A 27,007-nucleotide genomic window follows, 5' to 3' on the forward strand; every position below is an offset into this window, starting at 1 on the left:
GAAGAGGTTGTTCTTTAGGTTAGGATTACCTTAAGGCAAGCAAGACACTGGCTTCAGGCACAAAATTTAAGCGGGGGGCAAAAAATTCATAATCGAAATAAATACTATTTTTAATGCTATATCTATCTATCTATATTTTTTTCTTTTTTTTTCAGTACGCGGGCCCTCACTGCTGTGGCCTCTCCCATCACAGAGCACAGGCTCCGGACACGCAGGCTCAGCGGCCACAGCTCACGGGTCCAGCTGCTCCGCGGCATGTGGGATCTTCCCGGACCGGGGCACGAACCCGTGTCGCCTGCATCAGCAGGCGGACTCTCAACCACTGCGCCACCAGGGAAGCCCTAATGCAATATTTTAAAAAATTGAAGTTAATGCAAAAAATCCATGATGAACTAAATATCAAAATTTTGAAAAGGCCAGTACCGTGCCAAGCCATACTGGAGCCTAAGATGAAAGTAAAAATTGTTCAGTCTTATAAATACGTCTTATGTGTTTTTTAATTATCCAGTTTTTCCAGAACATTAAAGTTGTTTAAAAATATTGAAACATTAAAAAAATTGGTGTCTGTTCACTCCTCAAGGAATGAAATCACGTAAGAATCACTCCTCAGATTCTGTCACATCCTCAAAACCGGCTATAATGAGAAGGCCCAAAGCTCTGGGTCGAACATTTAACAAGTATTGCGTCTCAAGTCCACTTAATTATGGGTTTAAATTCCCATCCCAGGATAGGCACTGAGGGCTTGCGCTCTAGAAGTGGACATCCTGAACCTATACCATTCAGTTCATAAATATTCATTGAACACCCACTGCATGCCGGGCCATTTTCTAGGCACTGATGCTACGCTGGTGCATGAAACAGACCTGAGCTTGCATTTCACTGAGCCCTTTATTAACTGGTTTTCCTTGCTTATTTGTTTGACTATTTTAAATGGATGTTTGTCACCCAGCTTTTCTTTTGCAAGCTGCTGTAAATTCACTCCGTTAGTCATCTATATCATTCTTGGGGTTACTGAACTGGGTTGTCTTGCTCTAACTCTTGCATTTCACACTGGACCTTTACACTTCTGTGATGGTTTATTTCCCACGTGTCTAAGTCTTCTCTGCCATTCTGCCTTTGCTTTTCCTATTTTCTGCTTTCCCAAGCCCAGTACGTTACATATAGTAGATGTTCACTAAATATTTGAGGATCACTCGAATGTTGAATGAATGAATCAGTAAAGGAATCAACAAAGGAAGGAACAGCGAATGAATGTACCTAGTCCCTGGAGGGAGGAAGGCAGAATCATCACGTGCCCCCTTCCTGTTTTTGTATGTTTGAAATATGAATACATGATCGTGTATGTGTTGTTTGTGTATGCTGAGGAGCGTTCGCAGGTGGAATAGAAACAACAGAATAAGCCTTCACATTAGTGGTGTTTCGGAAAGAATCCTGGCCTGGGAGATGTGTGCTGTTGGGCAAGTCATTCCTCCTCACTGAAAGGGTCTCTCTTTCCTCATCTGTAAAATAGGGGAGCTGAACTGTGAGGTCTAAAGTACTTCTCAGCTCTAACAAGGGTTGAGTCCAATGCTCCTGATGCTGTAGGTGTCAGCTAGTGTGGGTACCAGTGAGCACTGTCTTGGATTCTTTTGTGTTTCGGTGTTCTTAGAAAAGGAATGCCCTCTAATTCTACAATATAAACATCAGTCCGGAGAAGTGGGGCAATTGTGGTATTTCTTACTGATGAAGATTCCAGGAAATAGCTGTGTAATTCCAAGATGTCCCTCTGGTATTCGGTTATTTTAATGTTAAAATGAGGAAAATCCAAAGAATCACCTCAGGTCCCTCCTAGGATAAAATATCTGTTTAGCATGTTCTACTTTGAGAATTTTTGTGCTCATGTATGATTTGGGTGGGGGGACATTATTCCGTTTTTAATTCAACCCTTGAGAGAACTGGTAAATCAAATGCAGCTCCTGAATACTATTAACAGTAACTAATATTTTTATAGTGTTTTATAGTTTACACAGACGTTTTCACATTTATATTCCCGTTTAATCCTCAATACAGTCCAGTCCTATGGTATGGGAATGTCTTCTTATAATCCTTTTTGTATGTGTTAGGAAAATGAGCTGTGGTGTCCATCTTTGGACCCCAAACCTCCAGCTTTTTGCAGACACAGATTTTTAAAAAAACTCTTTCAAGGACGAAGGGGCTGAAATGGAGCAGGCAACCAGCAGAATCTATGCCATTGTCTCTCTGAGATTAGGGGAATGCTTCCTGCCTTGGAGGACAGGGTGGAATAAATCAGTGGTTCCCCGAAATGTGGCCTCAACCTTGACCTGTGGAATCAGAATCTCCAGGGAGAGATTTAAATTTCAGTTCTGAAAAAAATTTCATAACTTTTTCTGTATTAAAAATCTCTTATAATTTTAATAAATACTTATTCAGTGACTATTGTGTGTCCATTTGCTTTTCTTTTTCTAGTTGACAAAAGAAAAAAGATGTAACACTGTATTTGGTTCCCCCATTTTTAGTTTATGTGTACATATCTGAAAGTCTATGAGTTTCTCAGAACTTTTTTGGACTGTGAAATGCAAAACTCTAGAAAACAGTGAGGTACACCCATTACTTTTATCATATTACTTTCCTACATAAAAATCTTGAATGGTCTTTCATTACTATTAGATTAGGTACTAGTTCCTAAGTCTAACTTGGTTACAAACTGTTTGATCCCAACTGCTCTAGGTTTTCATTTTTAAGCTATGAAATGAGGTTGTTTGACTAAAGAGTTTCTAAAATAATTCTCAGCCCTTAAATTCTGTGGATTTATAAGTGTCACAGATAAGAGTCCTGTGGCATTCAAGGAGCAATCAGCAAAGTTTCCCAGGGAAGGCTTCTTCTGAGGACAGAGCAAGGCTGGCTGGGGGAACACCTACTTTCCTGGGTGGTGTTGGTCCAGTGAGTGTGGTTTGGGTGTCCACTCTCAGAAGCTAGAGCTCCACCCATTTCCAGCAAGGAAGCTAACTGAATTCAAGTCTAATGCATGTTTATCAAAATATAATTAAAAAGAACATAATGTAGTAAAAGTTGAAAATTAATCATTCAATGTGAACTGTTCAAATGACACTTCAATGCTAACTTTCCTTAGTATATCACATTTAGGTCTTTTTTTCTTTTTGGTGCGTTGGGTCTTCGTTGGTGCATGTGGGCTTTCTCTAGTTGCGGTGAGTGGGAGCTACACTTCGTTGCGACGTATGGGCGTCTCATTGCAGTGGCTTCTCTTGTTGCGGAGCACGGGCTCTAGGCGCATGGGCTTCAGTAGTTGGGGCACGTGGGCTCGGTAGTTGTGGCTCACAGGCTCTAGAGCGCAGGTTCAGTAGTTGTGGCGAACGGGCTTAGTTGCTCCACAGCATGTGGCATCTTCCTGGACCAGGGATCAAACCCGCGTCCCCTGCATTGGCAGGTGGGTTCTTAACCACTGAGCCACCAGGGAAGTCCCACATTTAGGTCTTTTAAGATTTTTGTTTTATTTAGTGTTAAGAACATATTTCCTTTCTTGAGTGAACTGATTAATTTCTCTTCTTCCTTCCTTCCTTCCCCCCTTCCTTCCTTCCTTCCTTCCTTTTATCCTTCCATCCTTCTGTCCTTCCTTTTTTTCTTTCTTATTCCATTAGTACCTTTAACAGAAAATGAATATCTCCACAACTTATTTTAACCCAGATCCCATCACATGCATGGAAAGAAGTAAATCAGAACAATGTATGTGTGTTGTGAAAATGGATAATAAAGCGGTGATAGATGACTATTATTGTGGTTGTTACGATATTGTCAAATAAATTCATGTACAATACGTCCATTCAGAAATCTAGCAAAACACAAAAACTATTTTTTTTTTTTTTGCTTTTTTTAAAAGCTTTGTTTTAAAAAGACACCTTCCTGTCACTGGTACTTGTAAGTGAATAAAATGAAATTGATGCCTAGCAGGGGAAAAAAAGGAAAATACTTCTTTACTTTGTATTAAGAATACGTGACATCTTTGCTGTCAGTGATAGTGAAGTGAAATACATACCAAATATGTCTTGACATAACTTGACAGGAATGTATGTCTTCTTTTCTCTCATTTATTTTTGTGATAAGAATATGTGATTTTGCTGCCAAGGAAGCTTGTAATGTTGTAGAGAAATGGAAATGAAATTGTGTTGGGTATGTCCAATTTCCCCTGACAGACTGGCATAAGCTATAGCATGCATGCAGTCTTGGGAAGTTAAAAACAGGCTTCAGCCAGCAAGACCCAGGCACTGACATTTGTCAAAACAACTTTCCTCAACACATCAAAATGTTCCTTTCTCTTTTGTGTTATTCAGATGTGTTCGGGTAACTACGTTTTAGAAAATGGTGACTATCAGAGAATCATTGCCATCCACATGTGAATGATATCAAGAGAAAAAAATTTTACCTTTACCACTCAAATATAAGCCTATTCCATTTTGATTGTCCTTAATCCACGAGGGTCCTTTAAAACAAGTCAAAAATCTAATATAACTAAAAGTGTTGCCTTTTTGTTTTGTGGGGTTTTTTTCCCCCATAACCTGACAGATGTAAATGTCACAACTTGGTTCTTTTTCCTTCTTTTCAAAGCATTGCACAGATGGATGTTGTGAGTTCGGTCTATTGTTCTTGAGTTCATTGCTTTTTAAAATTGTTGCCTTTCTTGGAAGAACTCAAATCATCTGTGTACCACTGGCCCTTTAGAAAACGTTCTAAATTTCTTACTCTATTGCTAGGGAGCAACAGATGTTAGGTGAGGTGAGTATTAAGCATAACAAAATAGTATTTTAAGTGAACCTCCAATTCTGTCTTTTGGGGGCTCTTTCACGGATACACACACAATTTCTAGAACCCTAGCAACAACTTCTACAATAAACTGTGTTTGAAGGTAGAATTCTGTACCAAGGGCAGAGAGAAACAGAATCAGCCAGAAGTGTAATCATTGCTCTGCTGTGTGAAGGAATATTGAGCTCAGATGCCTCCAGAAAGCCCACCAGGCCCAGAGGCACTGGACAATAAAAGGGGAAAAATAATAGACGCCAATGCTTTATTAAGTATATTTTTTCTCACTTAGGTGCGCATTCCCTGGTCAGACAATTAGTTGTTCTTTCCAGAGAAAGTGTTACCCACCAAGAAAAACTCTTTTAACCTTTCAAAATAACAAATATCTTTAATGACTTTTATCCCCTTTCCACTGACATCACAGATACAATGTGGCTTGTCTTGAAGTCAAGCCCAAACTGAAATCACTGCTGGCAGGGAAAGGAAAAATAGAACATTGACAATAAGAGTGACAGATGAAGGTTTGGGAACCTTGAAAGGAAGAATAACTCAAGCTATGACCTGGGACAGAAATACTGTACCTTAGTAAAATACCTGCCCAATCTGTAAGTTAATAGGCAGGTACATTTGCACATGGTAACGGGCTAAATCCAATGCTTGATAGAACTTGGTATTATTTTCCATGTACTTGTTTAAAAGGAAAGCCGGACATGCTTTCTAGCAAGAACCTTCTGATTATATAGACCAACTGTTCATCATCACATTCCCTGGGGAAAACATTTTTATTTGGTTGTATGAAAGGTTAACATTAACTAGAAATATTTCTGAAGAAAAGACTTCCTAAATTTGCTTAATCTTGCTACAAATGATTATTAAGCACTCAATAGGGTAAAGATATATATATATATTATATTATATATGTTATATATTATACATATATTTTTCTGAAGATAAAGGCAACCATGAAAATATCACTTGATTTATTTGCAGGAGGGAGAAACTTTATATTTTATGACTTACAAAATCTCTTAGTTGTATCCCAACTTTTATTTTATTTTAATTGTGCTACATTTCTAAATGATTACTTGAACTACAGGGGAAAGTTCAGTAGGCTCTATCAATTTCTAGTGATTTCTGTCATCGACTCCTAATTATCTGTGCTTGCTTTGCTATTCACCTTAGATTTCTTTAAAACACGAGTTGTCTAAGGCTTATTCACTCTTGGTTGGTTTGGCGATTGGTAGTAACGTTGTTCTAATATTACCCATGACAGTGGAATTTTTCCCCAATGATGGCCATGGTAGGTCTTTTCTATCAGGTATAGTTTACTTCTAGAGCTGTCAGAAAAGAATTTAATTCCAGTAACTAATTATTTGAGATAAATTTCCCAAGGAGTCTTTAGCTTAGGCTTTAGAGACACTGCCTTCTATTCAAACAATGCGAAACGTTTTAGGTCATATGAATAATTAAGTTTGCATCATTGTGAAATAAATGCATAAGCCTACATTTTCATTGAAGTTTATAAGTCCATGGTTGAAGCAAATGTGTGTTTCCCTCTTTCCCTCTGTGGATAATAATGGCACAAAGTCATAATGTTTATTTTGCCTTTGATATAAATTTAAATCAAGTAAGGATGGTTCAAGTGGACACAAGGAAAATCCGGTTGCTTCCCTGGGTCCATCAGCATCTTAAGTCACTTTTCAAATGTTTTGGGGCTTGCAAAGGCTGAAACATATTTTGCCATGCCCCTTTTCCCTTATTTCATAAACCAACATAATTTAAAAGAAAAACTTAATCCATATGTTTCTGATTAATCTTTACTAAACTCATCAAAATGGTGTTTTGTAAGAGTGATTTGGTGTCCAAGAAGTCTTTTGAATCTCTCTGTAACAGGCCTTCCTAATGCCATTCCTCTTTGAAGCAGGAAGTTGTGTTTTGCCAACAGTAAAGAAATTCAAACCCCCAAAGGGTTGAGATCAGTTTAAAACTTCAAGCCTGAGGGCTCTGTGGGGCTCTACATTTGGCAAATAGGCTACTTTCCTTCTGACTTGGAAATACCTTACTTTCCTCCCACAAGAAATGCTCTATTTATTGTTTTGCTAAAATACCTGCTAAAATCTAAACTATCTTCGGATTCTTTGATACATAAAAGTGTATGAACTAGAAAGCAGGGCTTAATGTTTAATTTACTCTAAAGCAATTTCATGTGATTGTCCATTTGGATCTTTCTTTAATTTCCTTGTCTCCTGACCACACACATCTTTATAATTTGGGTTTACCCAAAATTTTACCAGAAGAGGTGACCATAAAGATCTCACAAGCTGGAAATAAGTGCCGGGCAACCTGTGGCTTTCCACCTCGGGTTGCCCGATAAAGACATATTTCTTGATGTACTAAGCTAACATTTCACACTATATTTTGTACTCTTATTTCTGTTGACAACCAAAAATTCAATGCCGAAGATTTCGAATAACGTGTTCTATGTCACAAGGTGAACCATAATTCACAGTTGGAGATGTTTGCTAGTTTTTCAATGTAGTTCATTTCTATTCATATATTTAAAGGAAGACCTGTATAATTTCACTTTGTTTTTTTATACAGTGGGTGAGAAAGAGGACGAGAGAGAGTGAGAAAGAAAACAAAATAGGGTGTACAACGAGTTAAGCAACAGACCACTCTGGCCCTTTGTCCTTGCTGCCTCCTGGCCATGAAGTGGGAGTGCCCTCTAGTGAAACTTTAAAATCATTGGAAGATATTGGGTGTATTGTGATTAAGAATTCCTCCTAAATTCTTGTTTCAAAAATCTCTGGGCCTTAAACATTTGCATACGTTTTCAATGAGACTCGAGAAAAACACAAAACGCCATCAAGTAAAACTATTTCTTTAGGAAACAAATAGAAATGGATATCTTAAAAGTCCATGTCTATAATCCCTATTTGGTATCTATCTAACTATCTAGCGAGAGATCCCAAGGACACCTAAGTAGCATATAACCAAAGCTATGATTATATAACTGAAAACTTATATAGAAACACAACTACCTGCCTCTCGAGAAGTAAGTCACTTTGAAATGTGACCGTAAAGCAGTAGTAGCAACACACACAAGTGATCAACTGAAAAACACGGTTTGTCATCTAGATTACTCCAGAGTTCTTTGTAGAAAGCAGCATAGGCTTACTGTGATGAAATCTGATGTGTTCTGGAAAAAGTACAAGACTGGGAGTCTGTGTCTCGCCCTGGACTTCACTTACCCACTGTGTGAGTTTGGGTAAAACACTTTACCTCTCTGAGCCTCAGGGTCATCATCACCTGCAAAATGAGCTGAAGAACACCTGCCCTGCCACCTCATAGGATGGTACTGGATGAGATAAAGTGTGGGAAAGGGCTTTGAAGGTAAAGTACTATATTGTGAAGGTATTATTTTTCTGACTTAGATTCTGTCTTCCTACTGGAAAGATTTCAAGCAAAGTTCACTTTTATGATGAAGCAAGAGAGAAAGAAGACCCCTCTAAAGTCCTGTGGAGTCAGGAATCATTGACAAAACAGTTTTCTTCCCAATCAAGAAGGGCCACAGAGAAAGAAACAGGTGACGCGGAGGAGGGAGGCGGGGCCAGGCTTTACCACCGTGGACCCACCGGCTCTCCTGAGCGAGGCTGAGCCTGTGTGGGCGGCCTGGGCGGGAGAAGGCTGGGCAGCAGCTGGTGGAGCGTCAGGAAACGCGTCCTCCTGGGTTTATAACAGCAAGTGTCAGCGAGTCCAATCCCCACTTTGAACAGAGAGGAGCCCCACAGCATGGATGCTCCGTGTTTCTGTGTCTTTAATCCCCGTGTTGATTACCATCCACACAACACAGTTCCCAGTTTTTGTTGTCTTTTTAAAATTGAAAATATTTTAGCTTTGTTTACGCCGACAGTAATAAACTCTTCATTTCGGCAAACAACCCAGTTCTTCCTTTTAGTTGCAGTTAGTTTCATTTTAGGTTTGTGCTTTTAAAATTCTTTTCCCTACATACAGCTTGTTTTTCATGGGGACATGGTTTCTCACTAGCTATGCTTGCTTTAAAGAGAGCTTTATTTTTTTCTAAGTCAACTTGTATAGGTACTTTAAACCCATATATTTCAAATTCCAGATTTCTCAATACTTTCCCTTCTCTTTTCCCTTCTCCTTCTGCTTCCTCTTCTTATTTTTAACAACACAAGTATCTTCTATGTCCTTACTGCCTCGATTTCCACCATTCATCTTCTGGATGTACGTCTTCTTTCTTTTGTCCAGAGTGAGAAACTGTTTCTAGTTTCTTTACTCAGAGATACTTCACATTGTCAGATATGCACAATCAATCTTGTACTTAAACCTTTGTGAAGAAACACAACAGATGGATAATGGGAACATGGTTGCCATTCGGGCTCTGGTCCATTCATGACCTGCCCCACCCCAAGCCATGACTCTAGTAGTAAAGGAGGAAAATTATAAAGCTAGTCTCAAAGGCTATCTGACACGTTCCATGCCTGCTGTTTATGTCTTCCCTCCCCGTTTGACCTAAACAGTTGGCATGGGAGTAGAGAGGTGGTATTTCTTCCTTAGAATAAAATTAAACAAGACAGTCAGCAGGTCTTCAACTGCTCAGGGATTTATCCAAATTAAGTGACTAGTTCCAGTTGAATGACTAGGGCTTCCATGTCACAAAACAGCTCTTGGCTACACCTAGAGTTCACTCTGTCTAGGCTACGTGCTCACACATTAGTGGAACGCCACTACTCCTCATTGAAACTTTGGGTTCCTTCTGTATTAGAACCTTCCCTGACCTTTGCTGAACATCACAAAGAAACCAAATGCTAACCTCTGTTTGTCTCAAATTTTCCCCTATTAATGCTTGGTCCAAGTCTACATTTCCAGCCAGTCTTTCATTTAAAAACACAATCTCATTCAAAACCTGCCTGGTAACTTTATCACTGGGGTAACTGTTACCTATGATGCAGGGCTGACCTGGGTCCTTGTAGCACTTGACATCATCTTTTGGACGGGTTACAGAGCCTTTTGAGGGAGTTGTTAGAAGCAGGCTCACCCTGCAATGCAGAACCGGTCACAGAAGAAAATTAGTGCATTTATCTGTCAGCATTAGACTAGATTTTCAATCCAGTTCACTAGTCACAGGGTCTGGTTTTCTCTTCCTCTGGGAGATGAAACCGATATGCTGGTAGGTAGTAAAGGTGTCAGTTATAAATTGAACCGTTGGAGCACGCACACACGAAAAATAGACGAGAAGACTTTAAGGCCATAAATTTAGTTCAAGGCAAAGAATTTCCCTAAAAATAGTCCAGCTTGTTAAAACACTGTAGGAAGAATGTATGTCAGGTAGCCATTGGTGTTATCAAAACCAGTTCACATATTCTTTTATAAGGAGCCAGTGTTTGCAGTTCTCTCTCTACTGTGCTATTCATTTTAACTGCTTAAGGGGGAAAAAAAAATCTTGCTGACTCCAGTGGTAAATAAGTAAATAACTTGATTGTTCCCTCTTCACTGTCTCATGCATGGGTGAGGTTGCAGCAAATCTGAGTTGCATAGAGAAGGGACAGGCTTGGCAGACGCCATCAAGCTTTACCTTGTGCCCCACTTACTGTTTACCTACCACTTAACTAAGTGGGGCTCCAACCCCGACTCAGAAGAAGCATATGGCCCTTTTCTGAACTCAGTGAGTGATCTTGCCCTAAACTGGTTGTTTCCTAGCCTCAATCCTATAGTAAAATAATCGAGGTGGAAACCCTGAAGACTAACCTGTTAATGACCCATTACTGAGACATAGCACAAACTAGAACTTAAAGGAAAAACGTTCAGAGTGTCCCATGACTCCCATACTGTCTACCAACGGGGCCCAGGTGCCCGCTCAGTTCAATAAATATTGAGTCTCTCTTGACCCCTGAAGCGCTGCACTGAGCTGTGTGGATTACAGATCCAATCCCTTGACTCAGAGAGCTTATAATTTAGATTGACAGATGATATCCAACAACTCACCATAGAATAAACCAGAGTCAAATAAGAATTATATGGGAGCAAGCATCAGTACCATATCATGTGAAGCACAAGAGAAGGAATCCATAATATACCCTAGGTAGCACATAGTTTAATTCATTTCTTATTTAAGCCTTTATATATGTTACCTACTATGTGTCAGGTACTATGCTATAGATCAGAGATTTTTTTAAAAATCCTCCTTTCATGGGGTTATTTTCTCTCTAGGGTAACGGACATAAATAACTATAATCCACCTTTATATCCAACCACTTTCCTTGTCACTATATTACATCTTCTCAGAGGATGGCTTCATCTTACTCATCTTTGTGTCCCTAGAAAAGCACCTGACACAGAGTGGGTGTTCAATACATGTATTTTAAAGGAAAGGACAAATATTAAATTGTGATAAAATGTGTGATAGCTTCTCTGAAAGGCTTCATTTTATTCCTGGATGATGGGGAAAGAGTGTTGAAACCAAAGATGTGGAAAGTGTCTCCTAAGTTTTCAATTAGGCACGTGGTGGATAGGGGTGCTGTAAACGGAGACAGAGAACACAGAAGAGAAATAATCTGGGGAAAGGGAAAGGTGATGATGCTAAACTGGATTTGGGACAAGTTGCACTGGAGGCACCAGCTGCAGGTCATTCATTTGGAGAGGTCTTGTGGACACTTTAATTGGTTAGGAACTCAAGAAAGAACTTGGAGCTAATTCATCCATATGTTGAGAACATGTAGATTATGAGGAGCATTAAGGACTAAATTCAATTTAATAAGAATTTATTATTATTTTTTAATTTTTTGGCCATGCCGCACAGCATGTGGGATCTTAGCTCCCTGACCAGGGATCGAACCTGAACCCCCTGTGGTGGCAACGTGGACTCTTAACCACTGGACCGCCAGGGAAGTTCCCCAATTTAATAAGAATTTACTGAGCACCTACTATACTTGAAGAACTGTGGGATTACACATTTGCTTAAGGAAATAATCCTTAGACTCCAAGTATTTAAAATCTAGCAGAAGGCACAGATCTACTAACACCTAAGCATGTTGAAGACTAGTATGAAATGGCTGGTAGAGAGTGAAGAACCAACATAAAGCAATGACATAGCAAAGCAGCTAAGCATGGGGGCTCTGGACTCAGACTGCCTGGGCTTGAATCCTGGCATCTGTCACTTATGATTTGTGTGGCCTTTGGTAAATTACTTAATATCTCTAGATTATTTGTTAAATGCAAAACAATAGTATCTCTTTTTAGGATTCTTATGAGGATTAAATAAAATAACATAAAAAGTAGTTATTTAGGGGAGATTAAGGGTTCAACTATGACTTATTGGGGGAAGCAACATTATTAATGGGCAGATAAGTTTTCAGTCTTTCATTTTCACATGTCCTCAGTTAAGATTAAGACTTGCTTTCCACATTACTCAGAGACATAAAAGGATAGTGATGTCATAACTGAAGAAATAAATACCAGTCATGTCAGAGAAATTTATCATATCAGCCGTATTTCTCCAAATTGGTTCTGATTTCGGATTTAAAATTTAGTAAACAAAAACGTCCGACACATTTCAAAAGTTGGTACGGATGCACTAGAGTTCCAAACCATTAGCGACTGGAGAAAATAGGAAAAATCACACAAAGCACATCGTAACTACAATATTGTTGCCACAAAACAAACAGTCCCCAAAACACCACAAAGTACTACAAACATTAGAACATAGTTTTAACTCGGTGATAGGTGTGCATGCTACCCCATGATTTTTGTGTTTTGTATCACTTTCTGCTTTGAACTTTGGTTGTTTATCTGTCCTGAACCTCATCCCTCTATTATGCGTAACTTCAACATTTATTAAACAAACCAAATCAAAACACTGGAGACAACAGCAAAATTTCCTTGGGGACTAGGAGGGAGCACTGAAAGGTCTTTGGCACAGAGGACAAGGTCTGGAATTCTTGTAAGTGAATGTGTATGTGCAAAATGATGAACTTAGCCAAAGTATTCTCATTTCAATGGGGGCACTGTATACAGAAGAAGGAAAGTATACACATTTGTTAACAAGCGCGTTCTCCCGTGTTATAGAGAGCTTTTGAAACAGGATCAATCTCTAACAAAAGACCATCTAGTCTTCAGGAGATTTCCTGGGAATTCTAGTTCCACTCCAAATGCTGCTTAAACAACCTTACCTCTTACCAGGAGCCATCGAGGACCCCGTGACCATCTCCTTGCTGTGTCTGAGCTGACATGCAAGCTACAAACTGGTTCTGAGTATAATTACAATTAAGATATGGCATCCAAAGAGAAGGCATGAAATACAGACATTCATTGAAGGAGAGGAGATACTATTTCTTAGGAGTGAATCAAAACTCTTCAGGAGGAGATAAGGAAAAAGGGAACATGGGATTCTGGAACATCGAGGAGCCCTCAAACTCTAGAGTAGGGGGATTTTTGAGGAGACAATTTGTCTATTGCTTGTTTTCGTTTGAATGGCTTTCTGAATCAGGAAGTTAAGAGTTAAGTGAGGTGGACAATTCTTGTGAGAGAAATTCTTTCTGGCTTTCTTTTCCAGGGATCAATCTACAGTTCCCTTCTTCCTCTCTCATCTAACTGATCAATGGAAGCCAAAGAATTATTTTGTTGGTAAATTAATCTACAAACTGAACTTTCTGCTATACGCTTGACTATATACAACAAAATAAAGTGAGCTTTTCACATGTCATTATACTAGGTAATAATTCTATTAAAAATAAAATTTTTAGCATAATTTTTTTTTTTTAGATGTTGGGGGTAGGAGTTTATTAATTAATTAATTTATTTTTGCTGTGTTGCGTCTTCATTTCTGGGCAAGGGGTTTCTCTAGTTGTGGCAAGTGGGGGCCGCTCTTCATCGCAGTGCGTGGGCCTCTCACTACTGTGGCCTCTCTTTGCGGAGCACAGGCTCCAGACGCGCAGGCTCAGTAGTTGTGGCACACGGGCTCACTTGCTCTGCGGCATGTGGGATCTTCCCAGACCAGGGCTGGAACCCGTGTCCCCTGCATTAGCAGGCAGATTCTCAACCACTGCACCACCAGGGAAGCCCCTAGCATAAATTTTTAAAAATCTCTATTCTTCCTTTGAGAATGAGTAGTAGGGACAGTCTTACTTTTCCTTTCCCCAGCAAGTTACAGTTGAGATTGTGTGGCTAGACTTCCACAGAGGATTACCAGGAGTGAAATAATGGTCAGGCTCCTCTGTTTAACGTAGTTGCCTCTTCCGTGAAGTCTTTCAGGATGTTTTTGGAATTTTCCCTCTGTCAATATAGCTCCAACTAATTGCGTATCTATCCTGTTATCTCACTTGATTTGCCCAGCATCATTTACCCACAATCTAGTATGTGTCAACTCTATGACAAGTGCTTGAGGTACAAGGCAAAGCAAGAGTGCAGACCAGTCCTCAAGAGGCTGAAAACATAAGCAGTCTCTACACCATTTGCTGCTTTTCCTCCCAGTTCAGAAGATAATTCAGACTCAAATTTGGCACGAAAAATGAAATCCCTAACAGAGATCCAGAGGCTCTCAATTATACAGTATAACTCGCTTATCATTGACCCGTTTGGTTTAATGTTATTTCGTTTGTTTGTATATGCATTTACTTTTGTGGAATTGCATTAGATTATTAACTTGCAGAGACAAAGATGAGATCTAGGAGATTTTCACTGTCTGTCTGGACAGTTCTTTTAGCGTGCCCCTATAAGCAATTTGTTTCTTAATAAATAATTCATGATGATGATAAAAATGCAGATTGAGACGCTGCTCCTTGGGAAGGCTGTGGTACAATATTCTTGCTTATATCTTTCTGGTAGAATTTGAGATCACTTAAGAGTGAAATTACCCTTAAGGAAACAAGTTGCTACCACAGAATGTGAATTGTGTTTTTCCAAATCATTTCCAATTAAACATCTACAGGTCGAAGATGATTGGCTTTACAAGGGCATCAGGACAATGCTGTTTGGCTTCTTCTGATAGTGAATTACATCAGCTTTCCCAGATTTTTTTTCCCTCCCATTTCCTTTGCTCAGAAAATCTTATTGTTTTCTTTCTACTGTGTGTCTTCCCTGCAAGTATAAAACACACCATATTTAGTGAAACAGAAATTGAGATTGTCTCAGTCACATCACATACTAGCTATGTGCATTTAGGAAGCCATTTACCATTTTGTGACTCAGTTTCCCAACCTGGGAAATGGGGAGAGTGTATCATTGCTGCCTATCTCACATGGTGGCTGGGAGTAAACTATAGAGTGTTACCCATGTACAATGCTGCCTAATTATTATTATAGCTAACCTTTAAAGGTTAATTTTTAAAGAACACATTACGTAAAGAAGCAGATGATAACGCAGAATGAAAAGTAGCATACTCAAAGTCTCCTTTAAATTGTTTCTGCTTCTATAGATAAAATACCTGCACTGTTATTTGGAATTGCAGAAGTAATGATAATTAATAATAGCAATAGTTTTTGAGCTCTTCCTATGAAGGAGACACAGTACTAAGTTCTTTAATGGATTATCTCATTTAAGTTTTACCCTAGTGCTTACTTCATAGCACTATTATTGTCTATACTTTACAGAGGTGAAAACAATGACTTGGAGAGGTTGAATAATTTGTTTACGGGCACACAGCGGATGTCAGCCCTGGCAGTCTGACTCCAGAGTCCATAGTCTTAATCACATTTTTAGGTGGTGAGGAAGCTGTAAGGCAAAGTTCTATCCTGAATCTGAAGTCCAGTTTCCCAAATATACAGCACTGAGATCCTAAGGGAAGAGTCACAGCTCACATCTTTAGGTCCCATTTAATTGTCAGTACACAAGAGCACACGGAAAGGACATAAAGACAAGGGTTGCTGAGACCAGCATGAACATCAGACGGGCCAAGGACAGTGGCCAAGGATAGAAACAACGTGTCAGCTGAGTCCTGGTGTCAAACCAGCCACCATGCCCCAACATCATGAAAAGTCCAATAATCAGCATGCCGTGGTACCTAAATGGGCAAGAGCAAATCAAGCCTCTCTGAAAGACACTATTAAATTAAAGAAACTACATATTTTAGAGAAAAATAGGTAACAATTCACAGCCTTTAGCAGTAATCTTTGCTACCCTCAAACGTGCATATGTGGCAGGCACATCGTGTGAGAAGGATGATGACTGAGCGTGTGTTGGAGTGAAACGGTTGATTTCCCCTCGCCAGATGCTCTCCACACTGGGGCACTTGACCAGCCTGCATCTTCTCAGGACTGGACTCCACTGTGCCCTGAACCCCCAGGCAGGTGGCTCCAGGGGCTCCCCCATCATACTGGGGATTCACTCGATTTCTCTCACTTCCGTACCGAACACAACAACGTTCACCTTTGAAGGTGAGCATATATCTGTCCCGAGAGCAGCACCCAGGGGATTGTTGACTTTCTTAGAACCACTATAGCTTCAAATAAAACCACTCTAAATCCACCCTTTCTTTCTGCAATAAAGATACCTCTGAGTCTCCTCACTTAGACGGGGGATTAAAACTCAGTGCGGAGCTCAGGCTGGCACTAACGGGCCCACAAACGTCCTCAGAGCAGAAGGGAGGAAGACACAGGTGAAACCAATCAAACAGAACAATCAGGGGTGAATTTTCAGTGTGGCCCAGATGGAGAGTTCCTGGCGGGATTTCCATTACCGTGAATGGGAGTCGTACCACTAAATCCCTACACACTGTGCGGAAAATGTGCCTCTAAGTGCTCGGCAGCATTATGCCTGATGGAACAAAAACACAGACTACCCAAACCAGGCGAAGTGCTCCTGGTGTCGAGGTACCAAGATTCACCGCAGAAGGTGTCTCGAGTCCTAACTGTCCTGGGTGAGACAGAATGGACCCCCCCCCCCCACTCAGCTCACCACTGGGCACAGGAAATAGGAGGGCCCTCCCTAGCCTGCCCGGTGATGATTCTCACTCTCCTTGACACAGACTTTGACTGCGAGTTCATCTGGTGTTCTACACAAATGGCCTGTGTTTGCTAAAATGATTTCCCTCCCGCTCTGATTACTTGAAATTTCAGTAAACCTAAGCATTGCATCAGGCCCACTGGAACCAGAAACCTAGAGGATGATAGTGCATGATTCGTTTTGATGTGGTTTTATGGCCTCTGCAAAGTAAATGTTGCAAAGGACTCTTACCCTAGGATCAAAGAAAATAGTCAAGAAATCACTTAGCCTGCCTGCTTTCACAGAGCAATTTCCTTTCCATATTATCTACAGGGTGGCTCTGAAACACAAGTCTGATCACGTTGCTTTCCTTCTCAAAAATCTTCCCTGGTTCCCTTCTTCCTCTAAAATAAGGTTTAGGCTCTCCATAAACTATTTTTCTTTCCCATCTGCCACTACATCTCTCCATGTGCTCTATCTTCCAAGTGTATTTCTTTATTTGCCATTCCTCTAAACAAAGTCACCTCTGATTAACCTTTCTTCTGTTGACCAGAATAGCTCCCTCTGGCAATCCCTGTCCTCTGTCTACTTGACCTTCAAAGTCAAGGTCATATATGTCATCTCTGTTAAACATTTCTCATACTGACTTAGCCAGTTTCTCCACCATGCTATCTCTGAGCCTGCATTATACAATTCGTTGAATTCTGCTCTTAGGTACCTTAATTTCTATTATACTTTGTTCTTAATTTTTCTGTTTTCTTAACTACATTGCAAATGCCCCCAAAGAGTTTTCCAAATCTTTGAATTTCCCACAATAGCTTGCTTAGTTTCTTAATAAACATCTAAGTGATTAACTTTAGAGGTAAGGTCTCACTGTTCCTTCTTGCCTCAGCACCAAATTTTTCATCTCCTATAGGCCATGGTGATGAAGACAGCAAGTAAAATGAAGTCATTACCAACACTCCTCTAATGGTTCTTCCCTATGAACATTTATGTGTTTCAAGACACTGTCATGGTGGCTCAGACGTAAATAGGACACAGTGCTCACCCTGGAGCAGCTCATAGTCTAGATGGCAATGGAATGATGGCTAAGGAGCCACCAAGAAGTGATGTAAAGTTTGTGTAACGAAGTTGGTTACGATCACGTCCATCTGCATAGAAAGGCCGCGATGAGTGAAACGTAACACGTAAAGAGTTCTCTCTTGAATGGCCGGGTTTCTAAGAAGCTGAGTTGCAGCACTGGGCAGTGGCACACTCACCTACAAGGAAACTTGGCAGGGGCCTGGCACAATTATGAATGAGGCAAAGTGTGCCTTATATATTAGGCCACCTCCCCTCTTCTCCTCCACCCAGTTCCCTAAAGCCCACCACCTGCCTCTCTCCCTTTCTCAATCTTGCTCCAGTTTGCAAGGTGATTAGTCTGTTCATCTTTGATAAACTTATCAAGGAAAGGTGCAGATGGCTTAAGTTTCCCCTGGAAAAGGTTAAAAGAGGAAGCATGACTCCATAGAAGAGTACAAGCTTTGGAACCTGGCATCCCTCAATCTGGGGCTTCAGCACTTCTTATCTGTGTGACCTAGAGCATGTTATTTAAATTCTCTGAGCTTCACTACCCTCCTTGGGTAAGTTCCCTGAACTCTAATGGCCTTCAGTTGCTTTTTAATTTTACATTAATATATTAATACTTACCTGGCAGGGCTATTTTAAGGATGAGAACTATTGTATAAAAAGTGCTTAGGCAACACATAGTAGACACTCAAAGCATGGTGGTTATTAATAGATTCTTTAAAGGGCGTTCTTGTAGAGATACAATAACTTGTTCAAACACTTGTCTTGCTAGTGGTGGAAACAAGGCATGCTAACAAGCAAATAGTGGAAATGCTTGAGGACTGAGAGCCATTAGCTCTTAGAGCGTCCTGCGAGCTCCCGTGAGGTGGCCATCTGTCCAAACCACAGGTCATGGGATAAACGGGGCGTTGTGAGTTCCCAGCTCTGCCAATGGTAGTATTAGTATGGGACTCTGGGTAAGCGGCTAATCTTCTTGCCTCGATTTCCTCCTGCTTAATATGTATCCTGAGATCGCCTCCGTTGACAGGGTGATTTTGACTAACGTACAATGAGCTCCAAGCCCCTGGGTTATAGGGGAGCTATAAAAGCCAGAGGTATTACTATTCATTTCAAGGCTCCTGTATCTACCATGAGACTCAAAGAAGTGGTGTTCCTTCCCGCACCCGCCTTGTAATATTTAGTTTCTTGGAGTTGCTTCATCAGAAGAAATACTGAGTTCTCCATTTCCCTGGCTCACTTTCCCACTGACGAGGGTGATGTTAACATCGAACCCTGAATCACGGCTAGATCAATATTATAGCAGCTGTGAGAGAAGGGCACTAGCCCTAGAACACAAACACACTTTCTTTTCCAAGAAAGACTGTAGTTCCCCTAGTGTTAACTTCCCCTTGTTCCCCTCGATGCCCCCCACCCCCTCCCCTCCTGCCACCAGCACGACCCAGATCACATTAGAGTCCCAGAGCACAGGGAACAGTTCTCGTCTATCCGTCACCAAGGAGGCAGACGGGACAGGGGGAACAACAAGTCATTTGTACCTGATGAGGAGGACACTCCTGGGAAACAAACAGATGAGCCACCCCATGAATCTGAGCCATTCTCCGAGGTAAACAGAACTGCATGAGAAACCACCAATTATCTCCAGCATCGCCCTTACCTCGCTCACTGCCCTTCTGGCAGCCGGTGGGGGACATGAAACTGTAGCTAGGACCAATATCTGATTCTGAGAAAGTTAACCCTCGCAAAGGTGATTTTCTTTTCCCTTCGTCTCTTGGAGTGGAATAACCATCCATTTCTATTACCTTTTTGTCAGTTATATTTTAATTTGAGCAGTATATTTTCACAGGAAAGTGACAAGACGACATTTCAGAGTCTGACCTAGTGTTTGGATAGGGAGTGTCAACTATTAAATAACCAAATTAGTACTTAATGAAGTGGAAGTAGAATATATACTTCAAGACATTTTTAAGATACTTTAAAACAACACCAGAACAAAATAAACAGCTACTTCCAAGAAGTATCGCCAGGCAGTTGGAATATTATCTCAATCTTCCATAAGCATTCTAGGACATTTGGTGGGGAATCAGAGTAAGTTACCACAAAACTCTGTAGTTTGTTGTGAATACTATTATTACCTCCTAACTCCACAGATTGTAATGGTGAATATTAATACTGATGATGGCTTGAAGAACTGGGTTTGCAGGTCAGGCAGCCTGCCCTGAAGGTTAGAAAACACACACTGGGCAACGCTGTTTTATAGAAAAATGATATCTGTGATACCAGTAGAACAAAGAGTCAAAAGGTAAGTGAAATGATAGGTGAGGATTCATAGACAGACTTTAAAAAAAGGCAAGCTTGCTACACCAATGCAGCATAAAGCTCAACTTCTACTGTTTTAAAATACGGATTCTTTTCAAAACTATGAAATCCATGCTTGAATTTTGCAGAACTTGAGCAACCAAAACACAATTCAAGGGACTCTTTTTATCCTCTATTTCTCTAGTGCTCACCCAAAACATGCCACGGGAAAATCATATGTGATAAAGTTTCTTTTATTCAATGTCAACCTAAATTACTGGTCTAAAAATTACTGATGTACCCCAAGAGCATAACACAGAGTTCGCCCCTTTAGATCCACTCTCCTGAAGCCAACAGATGACATGTTTTTCTTTGGTAGGCCCTGTCATCTAGTTTTCCCTGTCCCAGGAAGGAAGGTTGATAAAGGAAAGGTTAGGACGTATGAATCCAAGTAATACAAAACAGAGCAAATCCCTTAGAACAACCACAGGGAAAAATGAAAAAGGAGGCATCAACCAGCAGGTTCTTATGGGACAAGATGAACTGTTCCTATGTTTGTCTTTGAAAAGTCATTAATAATTACATGGTACCTCCAATCACCTGTCAGATATTAAGACCAACAAGACCAGGAAGAAAGGAGGGAGAATGAACTAACAATTATTAGGCATCTACTTTATGTGAGGCCTCAGGCTTGGTGTATATCATTTTACCTAATTTGCATAACATTTCTTTAAGTGAAGCATTATTTTACACAAGGAAACTGAGGCACAGGAAAGTTAAGTAACTTGTCTTCTCAGGTTTCTATGTGTTTGAAAGTGTTGGAAAACTCAGGGAAACTAGAAACCCTAACAAAAAGGCATCATTTAGGATTTTTGCATTCTCCGATGATCCTTATAACTAATGATTTGAAAGCTCATTTTAGGGTTCTTCAGAAAATGGAATGTAAGTTCTTCTTAAGCTTTCAAAAACATGAGTGTCAGTAGTTCTAGAGAGGAGTTCACTGGGTTGGAGCATTTTCAATGTACACAGAACAGGATGACATGAGAGAGTGAATCACCCACAGTAGTAGCTGCTCATTCACCTTCTTAGGTGGATCCGATGTCAGGATGAGAAAGATTCAGGGGAGTGAATGCAGCAACCACTTTTACAAGGTTCCGCTCACAGAGATATTGCAGAAAAGAGAGAAAAATCACCACTGAAGGTAATATAACTGTCAGAGGACAAATAAGAATTGGTGGCAGAGGAAAAACTTCAGACCTGGAGTCAAGAAAATTGGGTCAAGCCCATTTTGTCTATTCACTTGCTGTGTGATCTCAGGCAAATCACTCTACTTCCCTGAGCCTCAGGTTTTCATCTATGAGAAAGGGAATTGGTTCTGGGAGGTCATTGCCAAGATTCCTTCCAATTCCATCATACTATCATCTCTTGAGAGATAAAAGCCATGTCCTGCCTTAGCTCTTTCTGCTAAAGAGGGCAGCTGGTTTAGGGCAGCTGTTCTCAGGCTTTAGGGTACATCAGAATCACCTGGAGGACATTTTCAAACTCAGATTGCTGGGCCCTGCCCCCAGAGTGTCTGAAACAGTAGGTCTGGGTGGGGTCCCTGAACTTACATGTCTAGTAAGTTCTCAGGATATGTTGATGCTTCCAGTCCAGGGACCACACTTTGAGAACCACTGGCCTTTGACTTTAAGGCTTTTCAGTGAACTAAAGATAAATGTAAAGATAAATTTACAATTTAAATGTAAATTGACATATAGCAAGGTCAATTCACTTTAGTAGGCTTCTAACTGCACTTTTAGGTTAACCTAAAATGCTCTAAAACATATCAGACTGGATGACAGACCTGGGGAGACTCCTCTGATTGGGAAGAGATGTGTTTTCCTATGAAAGGTATCCTGTAAAAGGTGGGTGGCTATCTTTTCCTTGTACATATCTTTCTGGATCTATACTATTATTTTGAGGCTATTTAAAAAAATGGACAAAATCACATTCATACATGTCAAGTGCTTAGAATGTCTGGTACATATTAAGTGCTCAATAAAAGCTCAGTTGTTATTTCATTTGTTGCCAGAGACTATAACCTTAAACTCTCTACTCTGCATTTCTTGAAAATTACACAAGTAGGAAATACCGTATTCAAGGAAGACAATTGGAAGGATGTGCTACCCATACATTTCTCTAAATCAAGCCATTGTTCCAAAGGCTACATACTTAGATCACACTTTGGTTTTTGGGAGGCGGGAGTTCTTTGGACAATTGCTCTTATTACATTTAACTTTGGTCTTAGCCATGAACTGGTGGGCACCATGAGAAGTAACTAAGTGAAACTCACTATCTGAGGTGGAGCTGGGAAAAGTCTTTCTCATCACACCTTGCCCCCTTCATGAGGATCCACCGGAGGAATTTCTCCTGAGCAAGGTTTTATTGCTATACCTGAGTCCAGTAAGCTCAGGGCTAAATCTGTTCCTGCCTCTAGTACTGGACAAGACATGACAACACATGTTAAACTTTGCCCTGGTGTTATTTCCGTACCCATATTTTCTTTCTATCTTGATTTGACAATCTCTTATTTTATCCCTTGGAATCACATGTATTTTGTAAACATTTTCAAATATATATTAGAAAGAGGGTATAAATGAATAAATAAATAGATTAAATGATTCAAATCATAGGAGGCCACAGAGCATTATCATATTTCAATAATATAGTTTCTGGTGAGACAACATCCTTTTAACTTGATTTATAGTTTATCGTTAAGATAGAACATGTTTTCATTCAATACATGTTTTAATAATCATTCTTCCATACCTTTCCTTAAGGAGAACTTTTGAAAGATTATAGATTTAAGGCTCTGAAATACTTAATAGAAAGAAGACTTCATAATACAGCGCACACATCACAAAGAAAACATAAATCCCATCCCGTCTCTGGAAAGTTGCCTATGGCTTGGTGACGCACGGCCTGTGTTCTCGCCAGCTGGGAGAGAAGGAACGACTGACTGTGAGTCCTGTGACCAATGTGTGTGTGTGTGTGTGTGTGTGTGTGTGTGTCGGGGGGAAGAGGGGATGGATAGATGATCTAAGGAAACCGGTGGTAAACCATTTTTATAAAGTGAAACATCCTTTTGCAATGTGAATGTGAACCTTCCCTGCAGCCTGCCTTGTGAAAACAGCTTTTAGCATCTAGGATTTTGTACCTCAGGTTTTCTTAAAGTCAGACCCACCATTACAAATGTCAAACTCAGAAGCCTCAGCCCTCTGGGTTGTGTCAATATTTCTTTTTATATCGATGTTGTTTCACAACATGCTATGATTAAAAACCGTCAGTGAAGCAATAATCCCTCTGGGAATTATGAGGACAAAACGCTTTCGTGAGCTTTCAGATTACCCCATCTAACCAGGAGACACACAGGCCCCTATCCTGAGTAGTCATGAGTGCCACGCAGCTGCTAGAACTGGGCAGTGCTGTCCCCTCTTCAGGCTCAGTTCCAGGCACTGAAGTCCAGGGAGTGACAGGTGTGGCTGGGCTGGTGTCCGCAGAGGGCCCTGCGCTGGGAGACTCTGCAGGGCCCAAGCTAGGGAGGGGCTGCTTATCACAGCAGATCTCCACCAACTCGGCTCCTGAGCCCTCCTCTCTCTGAAAAGTACACTGTGATTGCCTTGTGATTTTGTGGGTGGGTGGGTCCCTGGGACCTTTTTTCTCTCACTCTTTCCTAAATTTCTCATCTTTCTGGATCAGCATCTCCTTACTCCTTACTTTTACATGAGATTTTGTTTCAGTTCATCCATTCCCACCACATTGCCCTTCTTTCTCACAAAAGGGTAAGAACAACCTTTTCGTTTTCAGAGGGCTCAGTTTGATTTTGAGGAAAAAAATTGGACTGTATCCAAAAGGTGTCTCTGATCTTGGAATTCTCACCATGCTCTCACTCAGCTTTTTTTTAAATTAAAAAGTACACTAAAATGTTTATGTTTTCTAGTGATCAATCTTAGTGTCACAAATAATAACTGTGTGTATCTTGAGAAATGTGATATGATGTATGTAGAGCCGCCTATTTTTTCCTTTTATTGGGCTGTTACTTACATACTATAAAAGTCAAGGTAGTTCAATGAGTTTTGAAAAATCTGAGCACCCATGTTACCACCCCCAAGTCAAGATATAGAACTTTTCCATTGCCCCAGAAAATTCCCTCCTTCCCCTTTAGAGTCAGCCAGTTTCCCCTGTTTCCAAAGTCAACCACTGTTTTGATTGCTAACATCATAGTTTAATTTGAAGGTTCTTGAACTTCAAATAAATGGGATCACAGAATATGTACAATTTTATGAATGGTTTCTTTCGCTCAGTAGTATGCTTTTAAGATGTATCCATACTAACGTGTGTATCACTGGTTAATTCCTTTTAAGTGCTAAGCAGTACGCCATTGTACGAATATCTTGCATTTTGTTTACTCACTCTTCTGTTAATGCATATTTAGGTTGTTTCCAATTTGGAGGGATTGTAAATGATGCTATTATGAACATTCTTATAATGAGACTTTTTCTGGTGGCCATGTGCTCTCATTTTTTTTTAGGTGTATAAGTAGGAGTGGAACTGTTAAGTTTCTATGAAATATTCTTACCGAAAAATGTTTCACTTGAGTTTGATTAGACCTATAGGCAAAAATTCCAGTTTATAGGAAACGCAGGGAATAGAAGAAAAAGTTAAACCATCACCAAAAACAATATGGCATTCTACAGGACAACTAGCCTGTAGTCATGTAAAAAAGTCAATGTTACGTAAAAAAAAGTATGTTGGTAGAGGGAGTGGACAGGTGCTATCGGTTTGGATTATAAGAAATTTGAGTCATAACAGCTAAATGTAATGTGTGGTCTTAATTGGATCCTGGTTTAAACAAATCCAGCAACAAAATATATATGGGGTAAATTGATTATCAATTGGGTTTTAGGCACTATTAGGAAATATTTGTTAATTACATTAGTAGAGATATTGGTGTTGTGGTTATACCAAAAATATTCATATTTTTATAGGCGTATATTAAAGTGTTTAGAAGTGAGATGTCATGGTGTCTGAAATTTACTTCAGAAGAATTCAGCAGAAACAAAACGTATCAATATGAAGGAAATATGGCAAGTGTTAAAAATTATTAGATCTAAGTGATGGGTACATAAATGTATATTATATGATCTCTCTTATTTTATTATCTTTGAAAATCTTCATAAAAGGACAAAATTATTTTTGATGAGTAATAGTAACTTAATTTCTTATTTCTATCTTGTTTTCATTCATAGAAAATAGGTCCTTTTATTTCTTCATTATATTGCTCCAAGTTTAACTCAGTTGATAGCAAAATAGAGGGCCACTGGGGCTGCAATACCATCTTAAAATAAGTTTGCATTTAACAAATGCACTGTTTATAATATTGTCAATACAACTGGCAATTCCTTAGACTAGATCATTACCCAGTGCGCTATACTAAGTCATGGAGCACAGACATGATGATAAATTTAGATTTCAATTCATACAGCCCTTTGCGAAAGCTGCAGGAATTTCAACCATTAAGAACTTTCAAGCCGTCTCTACCTGTTTCTCCAACATGTTGCAACACAACTGAAAGTTTATTTTACGTGAGCAATTTCTGCTCACAATTTTCTAATTATGAGTATCAAAGGGAGTTTCACCTTCCACCACCCCAGTGATTCATAGTGTTCTTGTCGGCTAAATTAAACTCTGTTTTGTCTGGTTAAATGATTTGAAGTTTTGCACAAACAGATCACAACTTCTTTCTTCGCCATTCACAAAGGAGGTCTCCCTTGCTCCCCTCAGAGTGGTACTAATGCAGGTGAGGCTTCTGCTCTCTTCATCATCCGATTTGCCCTCTTTTCCTCAAATGTATTATCACTGTTTCACTGCCTTCTACTATTTTAAATTCAGAGAACCCCACGGTAAAAGACAGTATGACTCTTTTTCATAGAGTGCCTTCCTTAGGTTTGTCGAAGAAAGGCTGAAGTAAAGTAAAGAAGTAGTGTAAGTAAAGAAGTAAAGCAAGTAAGGAAGTAAAACAACAGGGATATTAACAAAAGCATGGTTTAAAATAAACGTGTTAGGGTTCAGACCCTATGCATATGTCCCTGGTGGAGATGGCAGGGTATGGAAGAAAATATGCACTAGAAAGGATGAAGCCAGGATTCAAAGGACGTGAACTACTCTATGACCTTTTCATTAGCTGTTGTGTGACCCTGGGCAAGCCATTTAACATTTCTGAGCCTCAGTTTCCTCATCTGCTCAGTGAGGAGTTTGGAGCAAATGATCTCCAAGATCATACAAGTTCTAACATTTAATACACAACAGCTCAAAGTGAGCAGGTCTGTTGGATTTCTCTGAACAGCAAAAGGTCCATTAACAATTTGGGGAGTTTAATCAGGAGCAAGACTATATCAAGTCAAATGCTTTTTTACTGAAGCACAAGTGGTAAAAATGGGATTGACAAAATTCACGTTAAGATGTGTCATCAGAGATAAAGCGGCACTCCCTCCACAGGGCTGCTTTCATCTCTCCTCTATCTGTATTCACTAATACTCTCTCATTGTCCTTAATTTCCCCTGATTATTATTATTATTATTTTTTAATAGAAACAGACACAACAGATTAAGGATATAAAATTGAATAGCACAGAGCATTAGTCAAAACAAACTTTTGAAATGGCACACAATGGTCTCCCAAGGTGGTTTGTTTTATCCCCTTTCAGAACTGGGCTTCTCCCTCACTCCACCTTTCCTGTCTTAGGTTTTGTACCAACCAACTCCCCTCGGCTTGGACCAGGTAAGGTCAGCTGGAGGTGAAGCCCTCGTGCGGTGATGGGAAAGGAAGGGTCCGCCCACCTACGGGATGGGCT

This window comes from Pseudorca crassidens, chromosome 5 (genome assembly GCF_039906515.1).
Source record: "Pseudorca crassidens isolate mPseCra1 chromosome 5, mPseCra1.hap1, whole genome shotgun sequence".
NCBI lineage: Eukaryota > Metazoa > Chordata > Mammalia > Artiodactyla > Delphinidae > Pseudorca > Pseudorca crassidens.